General features: G+C 47.7%; 1 protein-coding gene across 1 annotated transcript in view; it reads right to left on the bottom strand.

Moving 5' to 3' along the window:
• PAG1 (phosphoprotein membrane anchor with glycosphingolipid microdomains 1) overlaps nucleotides 1–8,310 on the bottom strand; it is a 106,790-nt gene extending 98,480 nt beyond the window's left edge. Inside the window, exon 1 of the mRNA XM_033126366.1 lies at nucleotides 8,144–8,310. The gene's annotated coding sequence lies outside the window, so the exon portion shown is untranslated. The remainder of the gene's footprint in view (nucleotides 1–8,143) is intronic.
• Nucleotides 8,311–12,505: the final 4,195 nt, after the last annotated feature.

The raw sequence follows: 12,505 nt of genomic DNA, 5'->3' as shown, positions 1-12,505 counted from the left end.
CGTTTAAAATAAGAAAAAAGATGTTCATTTGTGAAAAAAGATTTTCCCTCTCAGTCTGACTTAATCACACACATTTGCATCAAATATAGCGACTGAGGCCAACTCAGTTTCTACTGTCTTTGAGCAGATTAACAAGAAACAAAATCTCTTAACTATCCCACCCCCTGATTTTTCTTTAGTAGCTGTTCATCAAGATACAGGCAACGTGATGGCATGGCAAGAACCCAGAAAGTGGAGTCAGGATGCCTCATTTTGGGTCCTAGGAGCTCTGCCATGTACTTGCTGCTACCTCTGCAAAGTTGTCTGAACCCTGCGTCTGAGTTCCCTCGTCTCTATAAGGGAAGAGATCCTGCCTCTGGGTCAAAATTAAAGGACAAAATGAGCAAGGATTGAGATGCATATTAACTCAAATACACGGTCATTTTTTCCCAAACACTCCAGTTTGTCTGTGACGTAAAGAGGCCTCTTTTTATAAGACAAATGAAAATTATAGGAAATAGTACTTAATATACCTCAGAGAAACCAATGAGTCAAGAGGCTCATTGATAACTATAAAAGGATTGGTGCAAAGGTGCAAACCCTCTGAGGATGCTATGGTCATGATAAAAGCTTAGTTTTTGTAAACTGCCCGGTAATGTCATGTATCACTTTCCCTTGCAGTGTGCTCACTCATGCACGCAAGACATGCCAGCTTTGGAGAACCAAGCACTTTATGCCCCAAGAAAGTGGTTCTTTCATTCCTCCCACTTTCCCAAGCACGTATGCCCAGCAGTCAATGAAGGAGAAAAATGAATGAAAAAGGAAAGCAAGAAATGACAATTCTATCCTTTACACAGCTTGAGACCCACGGTCATGAGTTTATTGCTTATTTCTTTCCTTTACCCCTATCCCCGCCCTCCTTCCACATAGTAGGTCTTCATGTTTATTGACAGGCACTGAAAGCCACATGAGAAACAGCTTCCACCATCTATGGAGTTACAAGCAAGTTAACAGACCTGTGTGTCCCTTTGCTCCCTGCCCTTCTGCCCTTTCTGTCCATTTCATTCCTCTTGTCAAGAGGCTCCCTTGCCATCGTTCTGCTTTGCCTCTGGCCTCTGCTACTTCATCTCACTGTCCCATCTCCTTTCCTTCTGCCTGCCGCCCTGGCCGGCATGTTTGTTTCCATTCCACACGTTCTCCCGGGCAGATCCCAATCTCAATAACTTCAAAATGCGACCCTAGATTTCCAGCTCAGCCTCTGTCCTGAATTCCAGAACCCCAGGCGGCTGCAATGCCGCCTGAATCTGAAGCCTTACACATGTCACCCGGTGCCTCCCAGCACATAAACCCACAAATGAATCCGTCATCTTCCCCTGCAAATACGTCATCCTCATGCTGTGCTGACGGGTGGTCCCTCTGTCCGTCTAATGACTCAAGCCAGAGCCTGGGAGTCACCCTTACACTCACCATCCCCTCCCTGCTCTGCCCTCCTCCTCCTTTCCCCCTTCTCATCAGTCTGAGGTCAGACCTTACATCGGCACCAGGATTCAACGGCTGATTTACAGGCTTCTCTTTGCTGCCCCTACCCTACCCCCAGCCCCATCCATTCTTTACAAAACACCCAGACTGACCATTCTAGAAGAACAAGCTTAAAGTGCTCAAATTCGTCTGGACAAACATGGACCACAAGCGCCGCTGTGGGCTCCAGGCTTACCCACCGCCCACAAGGAGCACCGGTCACATGGAAGGACCAGCTGCGCACAGACAGCCGCCCGGACCGGTCCCTTCACTGCACTGCTCTCTGCTCCCTCTGCTCGGAATGGTGTCTGCCAGCCTACTCCGTCGTCAGCTGCCATCCCCTCCAACTCCACTCGCTGTCCAGACGAGGATCCAGCCGGACCTCCTCAGGGAGAGCCACCCCCTCGGAGACAGGGACCCCTGCAGAGCCCAGCGTCTTTCAGGCACTGGTTACAACGTACGGTGCACCGTTTCCCCTTGGGAGAACGACATTCCCGAGGGCAGAGACAGGACTCTCCTCACGTCTCCGGTGCACCATCCAACAACACGCCGGATACGAGATCAATAGATGTCGTGCGAGTGCAGAAACGAGTCCATATCACTCCCACTAAATTTGACTCTAACGCTGCCCAGCGGCTGTGATGGATTATGTGTGAATTTGAGGTTTGCAGCTCTCCTCAGAAGCTGTCAGGGGAGAATATAACAGTAAGGCTACTCTTATTACTGGTCGCAATTCCCAAATGCTGACTGCAGAGATCGTGGTGTCCTGTGTGTAGCTATGTGACAGACTGGGTTTTTTATTTATTTATTTTTTTATTTTTTTATTTTCCTAAATTAAAAAAAAAATCATTGTCTTGTGTGGTTTCATTGCCTCTGACTAATAACGTGGGCGGCCTCAAAATGAAAGTTTCCCCATAGCTTCCGCGTGTTCATGCACAGTGGGGGTGATGGACGGATGTGTGCCGTTGGCAGGGAGGGGCTGGCAGAGCAGAAGGGACAGTCAGTAATGACAGAGTCACCAGTACAGCGAGCCCAGATGCCCCAGCACGTAGCGGGTCACCTCCAGGCCTTAGAGAATACATTCACGGACAGGCTTACGGATGCAACCTGGGGGCTCCCGAAAGACTCCCTTGACAAGAGAGCAACGCTGACCAAGTCACACCTTTTGGGACTTCTAGAAAATCAGTGCTGATCACTTGCGAATGAATACATGACATGAGATGGAGGAACTGAGTCCTGTGCAATTGGACAGGAAGGTACAATACTACTGCTGATCAATTGAAACGTCTTTTTTTTTTTACTTGCCTACTTCGTAAGGTTCTTAAGGTTTCAAATGCTCTTCGTGAAAGCTCCCCAACCCCACTCCTCCACCAGTGGGGCCAAATTTCCCTGTCCTTTGCCGTAAGATCTACACTTAGAAAACTGAATTTTTCATAAGTTTTCAGCCACTCACTGGTTCAAAAATTGCACGATCCTATGAGCACAGAGCGGGAATGGCCAAGAAAACAAGATATGCTAAAGTATTATGACAACAATAACAACTCAAACCCCAGGGATGAAGAAGTCACTGAATGAATGTTGGCTCCTGTGTAAAATCAAGAAAAAATAGCGACGACGTGGGGCTCAGGACAAGGGTTTTGAAAATGTTACAAGTTGGTTTTGCATTCTGTATTCAGAATTCCACAGTTAGAGAGGCTATAAAGCAGACACACAGCTTTGATACAATGTTCCTATTCTGAGACAACAGTATGGATTCATTTCCTTTAAAAACCTTAGTCTCATTGTGAATGACACAGAACACTACTGCAGTGTATTCATCACTGACGCTTTTTTTTTTGATTGAAATAAACTTTTTTTTTTTTTTAAATCACCTGAGAAAAATCTCAGGCCTGTACACGTCTCCTCTCATTAGTGAGAATGAAGCAAGTCTATGACCCCACACAAATAAAGTGAACGTGCCTCTCCAGTACGTCCCCTTATCACCTGAAGGCTTTACACTTCCTATGTCACAATGCCAGCATGTAGTTTGCGTGTTTGAGCTCATTGAATGAACTAAGCTGAAGCTCTTCGTGCACGAAGAGGCGGAGACGCCACCACCTGGGCAGTCAGGGCCAGCTTTCCCCCCTCCCTTCAGCCCTGCCCCAGCATCCTTGTGGGGACCAGGTGAGACGGAATAGGATTACTCTGAGAAGCGCGCTATGGGACACGTACGCAACCCCATGTAACCCTCATGAAGGCTCCCAAATTGTAGGCAGTAGATGCTCTGTAACGACTCGTCAGACAGCCCTGGGCTCCACTCTTGGCTCCGAAACTCACTAGTGTGATTTGGCCAAGTGCACTGGCCTTTACGGGCCTCAGTTTCCACTTGCAAACGAGGATAACAAAGTAACTACCACAGAAGGTCAGCATGAGAATTACAGTAAATCCTGTACGTAGTGTTATCAGCATGGCAGCCAGCACGTGGTAAGTCCTCTCTGGGTGTGATTCATTCCCAACTCTACCCAGAAGCACAGCAGGAAGGACTAGAAACATGGCGCATACATCCCACTCAGAAGGTGTCTTCCTCCCCACTCGCTCTGTTCTCTTGACCTCAGCAGTGTCCCAGCCAGGAGGGCCTGTCTCTGCCATGTTGCCCGTGAACTGCTGTACAACCAGGAACCTGTGTTCACCCCCAACACACAGCTCATGGATGTAGGCAGCAAGAACCCTAGAAATACGATCAGCTCCTGACATCCCAAGCCCAAAGCGAAGATAATGGAAACTCAGAGAGTAAATATCATTCACTTATGTCCACATTCAACGTGGCTTGGATTTAGTGTCCATGACGACAGCCAAGAGAAAGCTGCACGTCAGAGGACAGGTCTTTGGAGATGTGCAAGTGGCCACAGATAAGCCAATAAATAGATATCCCAGACAAGAAATAAAACAGAAATATATGTAAGTTCTGAAGAATTCCGTAACAGTATATTACGGACCCAGCTCAAGTCACAAAAGTGATCGGGGAAGATTTTACTACAGAATAACCCAGAACGGAGGAGCATTTGAAATGTAAAGTAGCTGATGGAGAAAAAGGGAATGAATACCTGTACTCTGGAAAGGAGGGCTAAACCTGACGTAGAAGATATTTCAGAGAGATGTGGAAAGCCTCAGTTGCTGACAAGACCTCCTTCTGGCACACTACCTGAGAGACTTTAGTTTCTTTTTAAATTTTATTATTTGATTGTATTTAGTTTACTTTATATCGGGATACAATTGACATGTAACGTTAAATTAGTGTCGGTATACAATGTAACGACTCAGTAATTTGTATATGTTGAGAAATAAACACCGCACTATGTCGGTTACCATCCGTCACCACACACAGTTTACACATTCTTCTTCTTGTGATGAGAATTTTGAAGGTCTACTCTGTTAGCAACCTTCAAATATACAACAGGGTCAGTACTGCTAACTAGAGTCTCCATGTTGTACAGAGTTCGGATTTTAAAAAAAGAAAGCTGCCGTAGAACATCTGCCTTGAAGTCCTGTCAGTGGCAGGAGACATTAGCTAAGAGGTTTAATTAGATATCAAATCCATCTGTTGCTTGTGTGCGTTACACAGCCATTCGCTTTTCATATCTAGAAAAGAGAGTCAGGGCTTGCCAACGGCTGGAACACTGCTTAGTATCTGGCGGATAACCCAGGCAGCCACAAAGCTACCGTGGCTGTCCATCATTCCCACGTGCTGGTGGTCCGGTAAGACATCCAACAGGGCGCGGGCCAGGTGTTCACGCAGCGCTGCTCACGCAGGACCCGATACTGCTCCCAGAGACACGGGTCCACAGGCCAAGTAGAAGCAAGCTCACTTAACGGGACGGAGATGAATTACTTCCATTTCTGACTATACAGTACCATATGCGGCAAAGGGCCAGGCCCCTCTCTCTCTGGCCCTGAGAGTTCTCCAGCTGGGACTAAAGTCATGCTCAGGGATGACCTGGTGCTGTCTGGGGACGGATTGCTGCTGTAGGGGGGCTGCAGGCTGCATGGAGCTCCCACAGCCCCACCTGCAGGCAGGAAACCAACCGGGGACCAGCGTCCTCCCGTGGGAGCTGTAACATCCCACCTTTTTTTTTTTCCTTGACTCACTGAATTTATGAAAAAGGAAGTAAAAAGCAACTGAGTCCACTTGAAAGGGAAGGAGGACACCCACTTCACCTGCTGGTGCCCCCACGACGTGCCCAGCTGGGTGAGGTATTCAACAATACCTACGATGATGATAATACCAGACGGAGAGCCACGGTGTGACTGCATTCAGCACTCTGCCTACTTTCCTGCGCAACCTGATTGTCCTCATCTGTAAACTGAAGTTAATAATGCACCTATTTCATTACATGACTGAGAAGATGAAAGGAGAAGAGATGGAGAAAGCACCTTGCAAGTCGGGGCAGCAGCGTCAAAAAGAACAGGGTTTGAAACAGACAGACACAGGTTAAAGATCCCAACACTGACTTCTACTCTTTGATCTTCCCGCGCTTTGATTTCCTCATCTCCAGAGTGCACGTGGAGCAACCCACCTCAGCAAGGAACTGCGGGAGACGGCAGGTCAGACACCAGCCGGCGTCTGCATTACTGGGAGGTGCTCAGTAAATGCTTACACCCTCTCCCTTATTATACGTGAGCTGATTCTGTTCACCTCCGTCAGCAGTCTTTCAATGTCGTCCACGGTTTCCACAGATTCTTTCCTAACAATGATCATTTGACCCAGTTTACTGTGCCAGACACTGGTTTTCAACAGCTTCCCATCTGTGAACTCGTTTACTCCTCACCATAATCCAGTGAGGTAGGTGCTCCTATTATCCCCATTTCACAGATGAAGACGCTGAGGCACAGAGTTTAGGTCACCTGCCCAGATTCAAACATGGTACCAGAGCCGCTAGCCCACTTCGCTCATCTGTCCCCCTCACAGTGATGCAACAGTGCTTTTGGAAGCCAACCTGTTTGAGATCCCATGCCCGGATGTAATCTCCTTTAGAGATTAAGCCGTGGACGCTCTCACAAACTACAATGTGTGTTGACTAGACTAACTTTTCGACTTTTGAAATAACAGTGTGTGTGTTTTCTTTAAATAAAACAAAAACAAAAAACTATGACGTTTTAAATGAGGTGCCTATAACTAGTTCATCTTGTTCTATATGCTGAGATACCATAAATAAAAGTGCTGCTTTCTTTAAAGATTATCTAAATAAACCTTACATTAAAATACACCCCTGAGTTGTGGTTTGCACAACTGTATTACAAATCCAAATTAAAAACTACACATACGGCAGTCTTAATGTTCTGTGTTTGGTTAAACCAATGACTTCTATGCCAAAAAAATCTGAATATTCTCCTTATTTCTAATATCCACTGTCTTCGTAACCGCAGTGATGGATGGTATTTCCACGTATTCCTTTTACAAATTTAATCAACCCAACATTACTACATTGATGATTACTAAACAGCAATGATGACAACCTACTGCTCTACTTGAAAGGAATCTCGAGAGGAGCGATGAGAAAGAAAGGTTAAAAAATTCTATCCTTCAAAGTGGACCAGAGAGCTACCTATAAATCATGCTCTTTGTTTATTAAGACAACTCAGTCCATCAGTACACTGAACTTTCAGACTCAACAATTGTCTGGCATGAACAATTTCCACTTTTTCTAAAACAAAGGGGATGTGTTCAGAAGTGGTCCTCTGCAAGCTCCCTGTACAATGCGTGCTATTTTTAAACATGATTTATGCGGCTAATTCCTGGAGCTGCCTTGAAAAATTTACTGGGTTCTTTTCCTCGCATGCTCCCTATTAGGAGAAGACGCTGCAATCTGAAGAGAGCACGCTGTTTCAGGCTGCAGGCTGCTATACCACGTCAGCTTTTGCATTAAATACTGTTCAAGCTGGACCTTAAACAAATGGCATGGAGAGCCACAGCTGCAGCCACTGCAGAGAGAGAGAGTGATCCCCCACGGGAGGCTTACGTAAGACGCGCAGGACAGTCAGGGTGCAACTCAAGTGTCATCTGTATCCTGTTTCTTTGGGACCTGCCCACATTCTTAAAGTGGATGAAATTGCGTGAAATCACACAGACAGAGCGGGCATCTCATTGTATCTGCCTCGTAGCACAAAACGCTGGGTTGACGTTTAAGTTGCTTTTCCCCCCGCAAAGGACTGCGCTCCAATTATGGAAACATGGGCAACTTCTGCCCCAGGGTAAGAAAAAAGTGGGATGCGCAGGAAGCCTGGAGGCCTGGCAAAGCTCGCATCCCCAAAGCGCTGGCACATTCGGGACTATCACAGGAGTCACTCCCCGGAGGACTTAGGGCAGAGGTGACAAGACCCTGCGCTGTCCTCCCTCTGCGCCCCCCCCCCACCCCCATCACACACAGAGCCAAGAAGCTCGGAATATGCAATCAGCAGCAGGCGAGGCGCCCTCCCAGCACCTGTCCTCTCACTGCACATTTCCAACTGGCACGTTCGTCCGAGGCTGGAGCCAGCCCGCCCCGGGCTGCGGCCTCTCCCCGCGTGCCGTGTCCGCTTCTTGCCCCCGGACCTCCCCAAACTGCTGCCCTGCGAACACGAGGTGCCACCCCCAGCTTCCCACACAAGAAGATCATTAAGAAAAACCTACCTGCCCTTCGCACGGCTTCCTCGAACTTCAGAAACTGTAGTCAACTCCCGGGGACGCAGGAGCCAGGGCGCCCTGCTGGGGACCGCGCTCGGCTGAGCGCCGCCGGTGGCCCCGCACCGCGCGGGCGGCTGCTCTGCACCAGCGCCAGGGAGCCGCGCGGCGACAGCGGCCGAGGCTGCACGGGGCCGCGCCGAGCGAGAGCCGCGCTGCCGCGCACCCCGGAGGGCGCGTCGGAGCCCCCGGTGCGTGCCTCCCGTCCCGCGGGGACCGCCACGCCACCGCGAGCGCGGCCGCAGGGAAGCCGAGGCGCCGCAGCCGCAGAGCCGCCAGTCCCCTCCCAGGCTCGATCACATCGCGGGCGCCCCGGCCGGCGGCGGGCGACGGGCGCGCGGGCACCGCAGTCCGCACTGGCCGCGGCGTGGCGGAGAATGACAGCGCCGAGGAGGAGCGGCCGTGCGGCGCGGCCGCCAGTGCGCATGAGCCCGCGCGTCATCGGGGGGCGGGGCGAGCGGGGAAGGGGCGGGGCGAGCACGGGGGGCGGGGCGAGCGGGGAGGGGGCGGGGCGTCCCGGCGCCAGGTTTGGGCCCCCGGAGGCTTAGCGGGTGCGGCGTCTTGCCTGCTTGCCACGAGGTACTGGCAGTCTCCTGCTTCACATTTGGGAAGCCTAAATCTGGGTGGCTGGACTTGTTTATCTCCAGAGTCCACTGTCCCTTCAAAACCACTGTTTCCTCTAAGCAGTCCTTAGGGCCTGGGCAAGCCATGAAAGCCAACTTAGCTCAGGTTATAGCTTAACCCATAAAGGTCTGGAATTTAGTGGACAATGGTTCTCTGTCTTGCCTGCCTATTAAAATAACTTGGGAAGCTTGTAAGAGCCCTTTGCCCTGGCTGCATCCCAGAATCTTGGGTCGCGCCCGGGTATAGTAGGTTGTAAAGCTTCCCAGGTGGTACGACAGAGCATCTCAAACCTCTACTGAATGGCAGAATCATCTGGGGATTTGGTTAAACTGCAGGTTCCGATTCAGTAAGGGGAGAGTTTTCATTTCTCACAAGCTCTCCGACGATGCCAGGTCCCGACCACCCCATCCTTGCTTCTCAAAGTGTGGTCTTAGAATCAGGATCAGAGGTTCTGAAGCATTCGTGTGCTGAGAACCACGTGAGTCGCTTCTGAAAAATGCAGAGCACATTCCTTACTCCTCGTGGTTGTGGTTCAGGTGCTGGGCAAAGGTGGGGCTCTGGAATTCCTTTCTAGATGAGTCTGATATGGGTGTTGTTTGGGCCAAACTTCAGGGTATGACCAGCCACCTGGAGTTGGGAATAGACGTTTGCAGTGAAAAGAGCCGAGCTGGGTGGAGCGCTCAGGATGTTTGGCCAAGTCGAAGTCCAATTTCAGCTGGTGCTTTGTTTGGCTAGTCAAAATTGTCTACAACGAACATGCATTCCTTAGTAGGAAATACATAAATTACATGAAACACACATACTCTTTACAAATATCATTAAAGGGGGCTTAAAGTTATCGTTAGGAGGGGAGGGTCCAGTAGGGAGCAGAGGGATGGGGCAGGGATGTTAGATGGCCTGTTCACAGTGCATTGCAGAAGGAAGGGCACCTAGGAGGAAACAAAGCTTGGATTCCACCTAGAGCCTGGAGAGACACGCCTTGGAGAAGAAGATCTAGAGCCCAGGCTGGGCCTCCTCCTCGTAGCACAGGGTGAAACTCAGGGGTCTGAGAGTTTATGAATGTAAGCATCACACACATTCATCGAAATCTCACAACAGTCTCGTAAATTGGATATAAAAAATGTTCTGCCCATTTTACAGATTCAGAAAAGGAAGCTCTGGACATTAGTTACCTTTCACGAACAGTAGAATTTGAACAAGAGTGCAGAGCTGGATGTCGGACGTGGCTTCTGTAACTAAGGAAAACAGTGAAGAAGCTCTCACAAAGAACATGGTGTCTGTGTTTACTATTCACGTCCTTGAAAGCCTGTGCCTAAATACTGAGTGAGAAAGGCTTTCATTTTTGTAGGGAGGGAATGCATCTTGTGTCTGGTTTTGCGACTCTATGAACTGGGACGCAACATGTCATTCTAAGACCATCTCAGTCGTAGGACTTTGCAGCTTCACAGTGCAGATTTCACCTAGAGGCTCAGAAAACAGCACTCACATTTTCTGGTGTTAAGTGTCATCACCATCCTCATTCAAAGAAGCTAGTGCTGTAGACAAATATCCAGGCAACAACAAATCTCAAGCCCCTGTCCTTTTCCTCCGCTCTCCTTTCTACAAATGACGTCCTGAACACTGTTTTTCATACCAAGATCTGCCGTCAGTAAATTAGAACCAAATGTATTTCAAAGCCACTCCTTGATACAGAACCGGAGTGTCAGGAATGGTTCTGGTGCTTGTGATAAATGCTATGGACTGTATCTTCAACCCGAGTAAAGCTTTGGAAGAAAGTGTGTGATGTTTATATGCAGTCTCCTAATTGAGAGGTTTGCCTGGGAACGCTGTACTGTAAATTATGGCCTACCCACCTTTATATTTCTGGCCAATGTAACTCTTCCATTAGAGCTACTCTTCCGTGTGATTATGAAATGCATATTTTAAAAAGGAATGAATGCCTAATTAAAAGAGAATTCTCTGTGGATGAGGGAGCTGGTTGTGGAATTTTGTTAGCTCAGTTTTTAATAAGAAAATATTTTTTAAAAACAAAGGTAGCATGTTGGGACTTTTAGGAGAAGAATCCATCCTGTTTTCTTAGGTGTTGCAATCTCCAATCAAAATATTTATCTGTACGGTCTATGAGTTCATTTACATATTGACTTTAAGAAATCCAGGATTTAATTATATAGAACGTTAGTTAGTATGTCCCACTGCCATTGCATTTTGAGCCACTGTTCTTGGCAATAAACACATGAAGTGTGTGATGTTGGATTCATATTGACTGTCAATACTGACGGTGTCTGATTTAGAATTTGTTTCTCATTAGCTACTGTTGTCTGGCAGGTATAGCTGCTACGTTTTTTTTACTCTCTCTCTGAAGTCTGTATTTCTTCCTCATGGGTCAGCAAAATCTGCTCTTTGGCTGAGAAATTCTTCATTCAATACCTCTAAAAGACCCAAGAGTGAGGATATCAATTATCCAGGTCCCAGCAACTCCTTTGATCCTATTCTCTGCTCCTTCAACAAGCTGTACCTAGAATAGATGTTTATTCATCCCTTTCTGTTAAGAATCACAGGCTTCTCATGGAGCTGAGAAATTTTGGCCCCCCAAATTCTCCATATGCGTTAATTACATTTCTTCATCTGTTTTACTCAAAGGGATATCTTGAACCTGAAAATCTTCCCACCTCTGCCTACGTCATTGTTACAGTCCAGATAAGAGCAGTGGGGAGAGTCCAAGGTGACTGGCAAAGCTTGGAAATGAAGAATTAGGTTTCACTAGGGAAAAAATAAGGTTGCCATAAAATTTAACTCAAGTTGTGCTTGGTCCTTGGACATGGTTTATTATGTTTGCCTTGTTTGAACACATGCAGCTGCTCGTAACTTCTCTGGAAACCATAACCAAATCCATGGTGGGACGTGGGGTGGGAGTAGGGGAAGGGATAGGGAGATTAACATTCTGTCTTTTTTTCCTGGGAAACTTTTGAAAACGATTGGAAAGCCGAATTCCTCTTGCCCTAACTCAGGACACTTACAGAGTGCCTGAATTTCAAATGTCTACTTCTGAATGGTTTGTTCTAAATAATTTGTTTAGAACTCGGAGCAGTCAATATAATGAATTTTCAGGCTACCTCCAGAATGTTTTTTAAACTCACGAATCGGTTAATGTAGTATGCACTGTAACTGCAAGCCTGAAAGGAAATACTGTGAGGATTCTGACCCAGTGGTAAGACTGGGGTTTGGGGCTGGAGAGGATGGAATTTAGGATCCGAAGAGGACGCCTGGCTAGGGCTTGTAGTGGCTGAGGAGCAGAAGCTGGTGAAGAATGGGTATCAGTAGCCTCTGAGAGAACGTTGGGAGAAGTATGGGCTTGTGATCCAGAAGGGAAATAGCAGTTGAAACTGTATCCTGTGATTGAGAGCTTGCCTGTACGGGCAACCTCGGGTATACTGTGGGTTTGGTACCAGACCACTGCAGTAAAGTGAGTATCACAATAAAAAGTCATAATCTTTTTGCTGTTGGAGGGTCCTGCTTTCAATTTGTAGGGAAAAAATGCAACATCTGGGAAGTGCAATAAAGTGAAGCACAATAAAACAAGATGTGCCTGGACTTAAAGTGTTAAGAGTCCCACATTTGACTTAATCTCTGGGGAAAAAATGATCAGAGATGAGTAGATTATAAACCCGTTGTAAATAGATAAATGCT

Source organism: Rhinolophus ferrumequinum, chromosome 14, assembly GCF_004115265.2.
Source record: "Rhinolophus ferrumequinum isolate MPI-CBG mRhiFer1 chromosome 14, mRhiFer1_v1.p, whole genome shotgun sequence".
Taxonomy (NCBI): domain Eukaryota; kingdom Metazoa; phylum Chordata; class Mammalia; order Chiroptera; family Rhinolophidae; genus Rhinolophus; species Rhinolophus ferrumequinum.
This window is presented reverse-complemented; position numbering and strand designations above follow the sequence as displayed.